At 42.6% G+C, this 8,158-nt stretch overlaps 1 long non-coding RNA gene across 1 annotated transcript; it reads left to right on the top strand.

Moving 5' to 3' along the window:
- Positions 1–324: 324 nt before the first annotated feature.
- Positions 325–5,329, top strand: LOC146757937 (uncharacterized). The gene is made up of 3 exons (XR_014935481.1): positions 325–548; positions 1,765–1,938; positions 3,062–5,329. It is a non-coding gene; the product is annotated as an uncharacterized LOC146757937 (long non-coding RNA).
- The last annotated feature ends 2,829 nt before the right edge of the window (positions 5,330–8,158 follow it).

Raw genomic sequence — 8,158 nt, 5'->3', positions numbered from 1 at the left:
TGGCTTCAGGTGGTGAGCTGTATTCCGGCCTTTTAGCTGGGGTTTTCTGACCTGAGAAAAGATGTGGACTCGAATATTTCACCTTGGGAAGGATTGGTTTGTGATAGCTAGAAAAAGGAGCATGTGCTGTAGAAACGGTGGTAAAAGGAAGCGTGTGTATCTTGTTTTCAAAGAGGCAAGGAGCAAACAGGACGGGTGAAAGGAAGTATTATCCCTGTCCATTGGTGAGGAACTGCAGCATGGGGAAGAGTAGCTATCGTTTTGTTGAATGTCTGTGGCCAGGTCGTGCTTTAACATCTCCACCCCTTACCTACAGACCAGCTTTCCTTTGGATGCGGTCATCTCAGGCTGGAGTCGATGGGTGTTTCGCTGTACATTTACATCACAGCCGATGCACTCTGTGTGTACCTCCATGTCACATCCATCTGGTTTTGCCTCTTCATGTTGTTGGTGTCAAAAACTAACAAAGCTTTGTGAATTCACAAATACGGCGCCCAAGCACAAATGGAAATGGTCGTACGTAGCAGTCCCCTGGAAAGGCAATGAAGGTACAGCTTTGCGGTGTGTGTTTGCATTGTTTGCCTTGCAAAAATGTTTTCATTCAGTAGCATCTTTATTATTCAGTGGAAAAGCTGCTGTGTGCCCACTGCCAGGGATGTCTTGAGAGACTTAGACCAGCCAGAAAGGCAAGACAGGATAAACTTGGCTTTGCTAAAGATCACGTTTCTGAGAACATGAGGGCAGAAATGGCTGCACTGGTTGTCTTGACAAGATTAGGAAAGAAAATTGAAGCAGAATTCAGAAAATATATATATATATATTCAGGGTAAGGGTAGCAATGAAAGCAATACGAGAATTAGCCCTGTATGACCAGCAAGGCAAATTGTGACGTTTAAGAATGAATTCACTTTTCCTTCAAAGTCAGGTTTGCAGGGTCTGGTTTACTGCAGAGATGGACTATGACAGGCACAGGGTTAGCAGATACCTGAGCTTACTTGCACATTACAACTAGAGTGATAGTGCTGTTTTTCACATGCACGTCCTTGCTCATGTTTCTTCCTTGAAATCCCTTGTGCTTGATGAGCTTTTTCATGTTTTCGCATTGGAAGTGTTGTGTTTTAGATGTCATGAGGTTTAACGCAACCTCAGGGATATGTATTGTGAACAAATTACCCTGGGCTGCTTAGAGTCATCTTGTTGCAATTGCAAATACCATTGAACAAGTACAAGGAGAAACAGGCTGTACTGTTTTTGAATGTTGTTGATTGCTCGTTTGCTGTGATTCTTTGTGAGTGCACTGTTAATTTGCACGGATGAAAGAGCCACAGATACAGCATTTGGATAGCAAACATCAAAGCAGCCCCGTTTCTTGAGGAACAATGCTAAAAGCAGATGGCAAAGAAGATCTGGAATAGCAGCAGGGTTGATCAGAGGTGACAAGAGTGAGTATGGGCTGGTAGGCTGCCTCCCCTCTCCTGGAGATGTGGGTCCTGGTTCAGCTTAGATATTCATCTGCTTGTTCATGACTTTACCTGAATCATTACATTCAGCCACAACAGGGCCTTCATCTCACTTAGGGGCCCTTCTCCCACAACCATAAACGAAGAAAAATTTTGTAGCTATTATTGCAGGGCTTAAGTTCTCTCTCGCAACCAGACACATGGCCTAATATCTGTTGGCAAGCTGGGGATACAAAATGAAACACATTATATATGATCTATTTACAGCTGTATATGTGCTGATGTGGATCCATCTGTGTTTTAGGCCATTTGCCACTTGGGGTATGCTGGGAGGGAAGCCCATTCAGAAAACAAGCCTGCAGAACAAGGCATTTCTATGGATCACAGACTCATAGAATTGCTCAGGTTGGAAAAGACCTTAAAGATCATCCAGTCCAACCACAGCCCAGTCACATTGCCATGCAGTGAGTTACACAGAGTGAGTAATTAATCATGTATGTTGGGTGCTTTTGTTGTGTTTTGCTTTTTCCTTCCATGGCTGAATCACTGAAACGAGAGGAGTGAAAAGAGGAAATTCAAGTTGCCACATAAAGGCATCCAGCAAAACATGCCAGAGCCAACACACATTCATGTGAGAGCTGGCAAGACTTTCACTGCTTCCACTGCCTCCATCACATTTTGGCAACTCCTGATCCCGTTGCTGAGCTTTGAACTTGTCCCATCTGACACAATCCAAATACACTTGCTGTGCTTCTTCTCCTTCATTGCAGTGACAGAACAGGCTTCCAGATGATAATCCTTTTTAAGGAAAATCAGTAGTTTTTTATGTGTGGAAGGACTTAATGGACTAGATGTGTGTCCTCTTTGCTCAGCCAGTGCCCGTGTTGATTAGGAAATGAATATATTGTCATGTGGGCTGACAGAGTGCAAAATCTCAGTTAGGACCCTCTGCACATCCAAATCACTCACAGTCTGGTTTCATGCTCTGCTTTGGATGGATTTGGGAAGGAAAACTGTCTTGTCAAATAGGAAAATCTGGGCACAAGATGGGGAGTAGCGGGAACTGATGTGTTCCTTATGAGTACAATATGGAAAGTGCTGATTCAAAGGATGTGATAACATGACCTCAAACCTTCGACTGAGTACACCTAGGAAAGACATTTACAGCTGAAGATGCTATTGCTCTCTTTGGATCTATATTCCCTGTTTAATCAGTTTTCATTAGTTCATAACTGCTTGTTAACACCTCTCTCAGCTGCATCACTGCACCTATTGCTTATAAATAGTGAACACCTCCAAAAAGAACTTCTTCCAATTGTATATCTGTCTACTTTTTTTGTGGGTAAATATCCTTTGCTTCCTTGTATACACATATATGGGTTGTTTGGGGTTTGTTTTGTCCCAGTGTCATCTCATGGGAAAAACTTAGTATGATTTTCTGAACTCACTGTGCTTTCAGATTAGCGTGGAGGTGCTGCAGAACCACTTCACAATTGAGCTGCTGAGCTTCAAACAGCTCAAGTCACACCTGAGAGCAAAGATTTTTGAAATGATTGGGTTTTTTTGTTATAGTAACTTCTTTTGCCTTCTTACATTGTCAGTCACAGAACAAAAGCCACCTTCAACTGCGACAGGGATCCCAGGTAGCAGGTATGATGGTGAAAGCAGTAAGAGATGGTCTTTGCTTTGACAAGCCTGGAAACAACATGCAAAGGAAAGAATGAAGAAGAGCAGGAAGAGAGAAGCTGGCACTTCAAATTGCCCCTGTATTTCTTCAGGTACATCCAAGTTGATGTGTTGATCTTTGACCACATTTTAAACTTGGAGTAGTTTGTTGCATGCTTTCTTGCAGTTTTTAATCGTGTGGGGTTTTACCTTATGTTTCCTTCTTTCTAACAATTGCAATACCCTGTCTTGACTTTTGAGTAATCAGAAAGATTTGGGAAGAGGAGTGGAGTCTAGTTTGAAAATCGCTCTTATTTGCAAATTATTTACGCCCTTGGATGGGAATTTAATGGCAACACTGACACTAATGACAGGTGCAGATCTATTTTCAGAGCTACAGCAAGATCTGCACTGTCTTTCAGCACCTCCAGCCAACAGCAGTCAATTCTCTGCCCAAAGCATCCCATGATACTATGAGTTAAGTGTCCTGACTCTTCCCCAGCACAAAATGGGGCCCCACTGCAGAGAACATGAGCTTGGCACGCAGCTTGGAAATCATTTCTCTCTCATATACTCAGCCACCTGGCCCAGCTATTGATTAAGTAGGTTGTTCTCCTCACTTGCTTTTGGTGCCAGTCCAACTATGGTTGTCTTTTTCACAGCGAAAAAGTCAGTATTTGCTTATCATACTCACAAAGAATTGCTCGCATTTAATTAGATGGGGCATATCTCCCTTATCCCTCGTGAAGAAATTGCAAAGAGCAGATGACTGCACGTGTCTCTGACAGGTGTTCTGTCCCTATAACGTGCCCCCTTGGGAGCATTCGAATATTAGCTTCAAAGTCTTGAGTGGAAATGAAATGTAAAAAATTCCAAGAGAAGAATAAAATATTATTTTGCTTCAAAATGAAATCATATCTCATAACTCACCAATATCATTTTGGCTCGTCTTCTCCATTGCATGTTGGTTCATACACATCCATTGCCATTGTTGTAGTTGACATCTCCAGGAATGCAAGTCTCTCCTTTGGGAAATGGGCTTTCTTTGTTAACTTGTCTTCTCCCTTTTGGCTCAGCTGTGAAATCACACCATAAGGTCATGCACAGAAAATAAGATCTTGAAAATGTCATTTGCTGCACAAAACAACGATATTCCTAATGAATGGAAGTGGGAGATAGCTGTGAAAATATACCGTGACTGTTCTAAGAGGCTGGTGAAATGTGTTTATCTAGGTGATTCATTTCATATTACCTTAGTTCCTTCAACTGGGCTCCAAAGACAAATAGAAGTAGAACAAAATATGAAATTATAAGAGCCTTCCTAAGATGAGGTTAAAGAATTAAATAATAAATAAAATTGAGCAGGATGAAATTAGTCCCTTCCAGGGATCGTATCCTATTCTTTGTCCAGTTCCAGTGATTTGTGTGAAAAGAAGTTCCTTATGTGGGGGATTGCACAACTTTTGTGGCGTTACATGCAATTACCTTTTACTGCCCAGACAAACTGTCAAGAGCATTAACCTGAGGTTTTTCGTGCAGGGTTCCAGATGCACATCCCTCTCGAAAGAGCCCGTAATGCAGCTTATTTATAGCTGAATAAAAAAACAATGCCTCCTAAAAGAAGTCAGAGTTCACAGGGATTGGTTAGCACAGCGTTTAAAAGCCTAGTTCTCAGCAGGTTATAAGGCTGGGGTGAGGCCATAATAGGATACTGAAATGATTTTCTTTTTCGGGCTTGGCAATAAATTCCTTGACATCCCATTATAATTTTATGAGCTGGTAGAGATTGTGATGTTGTGTTGGCTCCTGACAAGCATCCACAAGGGGAGCTTCATGAGCTTGCATTTGTTGTCTGCCCACACGTGATGTCAGAGGTAAGTGGGTAGGTTTATGCCTTGTTTACCTGCATGGAAGGAGATAGAATTAAACAATCTATAAAACCCTCATTTTAATGCCACGTGGGGCTATCCGGGATTCTTGAAAATCCCTGTGTGAATCTTCAGTGCCAGTGCTAGTCTGTCCATGGAAATGCAGATGTGAAAGCCAAAAGCAAAGGAATGAGTCTGTGAAGAGGAGACCACAGCCCAGGCTAGATCAGTTCTGAGCGTGGACTGGTATTACGTGATATTGTAGCTCATGGTGATTTGCAAACTGACCTACTCCCATATCTGACCTGTATGAGCGGATTTTGCATCTGCCTGTTGAAAAAGCATCCATGTTCCATCCTCTGTGCCTTCTGTGAAGTGTTTTATGTGCTGCTTCCCTTGTGCAAAGGAAACAAGTAAATGGACCACAGGGAATGTTCTGTCTGCTAGTAATATATGTAACAAAAATGCACACATAAACTGTCTTATTTCTCTTTCCCGATGGCTGCAAAATCAACACACACAAACATGTTTATAGGAGGGGGCCAGAAAAACAGCTGGTTCATCAAATAAAAAGAGGGCATGGTTGGCTCTGCTTGGCCAAGCATTCAACTGGATCCCTTGTATTCATGAAGTGAGAAAGTAGAGCATATTTGAAAATGCAGGTGTATAAATATTTCTACCAGACCTGCTGAAGCATTTGAAGTTCCCTTCAGGCCGCTGCTCTGACTCACTGCTTTCCAGCACTCAGGGAATGCTGCCCTGTGGGCATCAGCTGTGGCCTCAGGGCTGTGCTGCCCCAAGGAGGATTTGCTGGGAAGCACTGGAGAACAGCCCCGGGTCTGACCTGGTTCTGACTCCAGGAGGGCCATGGCAGAGCAGCTGAGCAGCAGGTGAGCTTTGGGATGGGTCCTCAGTGGAAGTGGTGGGTTGACTCCGTGGAGGTGCCTCAGGCAGATGTGGAACTGTTTGTTTCCTTGGCCTGGCATCCATGGAAGGAGGCTGCAACTTAACTGCCAAGGTGGAAAAACCGCCTCAGTTCTGAAGCCTGAACTTCAAAAGCCACCGTTCCATTTAATGTCACAACCCCCCTGGTAATCCTGAGTGGGGAGAGCAGGGCAGCAGCTCTGGCACTGATGCAAACTGCAGACTCAATGCAAACATCATAATAGATGTTTCCCAGCTACGACTTCCTCCTGAGTGCTGTCACTGCCGCACACGGGAAAGCAAATCCTTTCATAACAAAACATGTGTGCACATACAGACCCAGGTGTACACCTGCAGAGTCATAACACAACAGCTACATAACACAGGCTTTCCCAGCAATGCTAATGCAGGGGTGTCTGCTATGGAACGAACCTGTGCTTTACCTAAACTGCTGCCAGCACAGGGTAGTATGCTTGGGCAAGATAAGGATTCCATTCTCTTTTCATTGACATTTTTGAAGCATCTTAGAAGAGCTCATCTAAATCCCATTGACTCAATGATGGCATCATAACTTCCCTGAATCTACCACTCTGCCGGTCCAGTCGTGCCTCTCCCATGTCCACCATGACGCTAAGGAAAGCCACTAGATGTCACTACTATATAGTAGGAATAAAGCTAAGATAATATTTTTTTGGCAGTGAATGTCCTGACTCATAAGGAAGCTGGGATATAAAAGCCGTGGATAGTTTGGATTCCTTCCAGTTAAAAAACAAAACAAAACTTCTTTTTTTTTTTTTTTTCTCTCTCTCTTTTACTAAAAATATTGGATTCAAGTTCAAAACAGTCATTTAACAAATAACGTTGACTTGTATTTTAGAAGGAAAAGTACTTTGAAGTTAATACCAAGTAAAGAAACGTGGTCTGCGGCTCTGAGAACTGCGATGATGGGAAAAATTATATCTGGAGGTCTACAGTGCTAAAGACGAGGCTTGACTAAATGTAGGGCTGGGGACATTCAGGAGTACTCATATTCTCTTACTCAACCAGAAGCTGAGGCAAAGGGCCAGTGAAATAATAGTAATAGCAGTAATAATATTGTATATTTATATGGTGCCTTTCATCTCCCAGATTTCCACGCTGTAGTGTCTAGCTGACTGCAGATACAGGAATCACTTTGCTCACCACCAACATGGAACCACCCTTGGCAAGGCCATGGCAGCCATCACACAGCACCTTGAGAATTACTGCTCCCATCCCAAAGATCACAAGGGCATCCCTGAAGCACGTAAAGTGTATTTTGACAGGGCAGCTTTGTGTCTGTGCTTGTTGTTGGCGCCCATTCGAGTTCTGTTGTGATGTTTCTCTCCTCTGCCTACTCTGTGCTCTTCTCCAGCTATGCCTGTATTTTAGCATTAGTTAGAATGACTTAGGTGGATAGATCTGTGGTTTGAAAAATGCTTTGGGAAAAAATGCTTGTGGATTAAAGGCACTCTATCAGTGTAGGCTTTTATTTAATACCTGGTATCCAGAAAGCAAACAAACAAAAACCAACAAACTCATCCGAAGACAGTCACAGACAAGCACTCTAACTAGAACTGGAGCAAAGCTAATTAGTAGTACTATAGAGTTAGTATGTTCAAGGTCTAGGTAAACTCCCAGACAGAGAAGGAATGAGACAGAGAAACAAGGCACAGGCAAGAATAACTCACTTCCTTGGCTCAGGTTACCAACAAAAGCATGAAAGACTCAGCCCATACTATAAATTATGACCTATCAGCTCAACCAGAGTCATAATAAGAAGGGAGGAATCAGATGAGTAAGGCAATAGGGGAAAAGCAAATACCATGAGTAACAGCAACAAGAGGTTAGTTCCCTAGAAGTTGTCTAACCACATTAGATAGCACAACTTAGTGACTGAGTCTGAGCCCAATGTCTAGAGAATAAATCAAATGTTTTATTTTGTTGTTGATAAAACATTTTCTCCACAGCAGATGGATTTAATATTTCCTGGATCCATACTGTTCAAGGCTTGGAGTGGGGATGCTTTTCCAGGATTGCATTATTGATGGTTTTGTTTCCATGGGATGCAAACTCAAGAGAGTTCTCTTAGGACTTGTTGCTATAAACGTTTAAGTGAGAATTTTTCTCTCTTCTTTGTTTCTTCCCTCTATTTATTGACTTAAGTCTTTGCTCCTGTTTCTCTTCAACTTCTCTGGGATGAGTTAATTCTTCCTAGTCTTA

The sequence above is a fragment of the Coturnix japonica genome, chromosome 18 (assembly GCF_054131305.1).
Source record: "Coturnix japonica strain WE chromosome 18, WE-NBRP24, whole genome shotgun sequence".
Classification (NCBI taxonomy): domain Eukaryota; kingdom Metazoa; phylum Chordata; class Aves; order Galliformes; family Phasianidae; genus Coturnix; species Coturnix japonica.
This window is presented reverse-complemented; position numbering and strand designations above follow the sequence as displayed.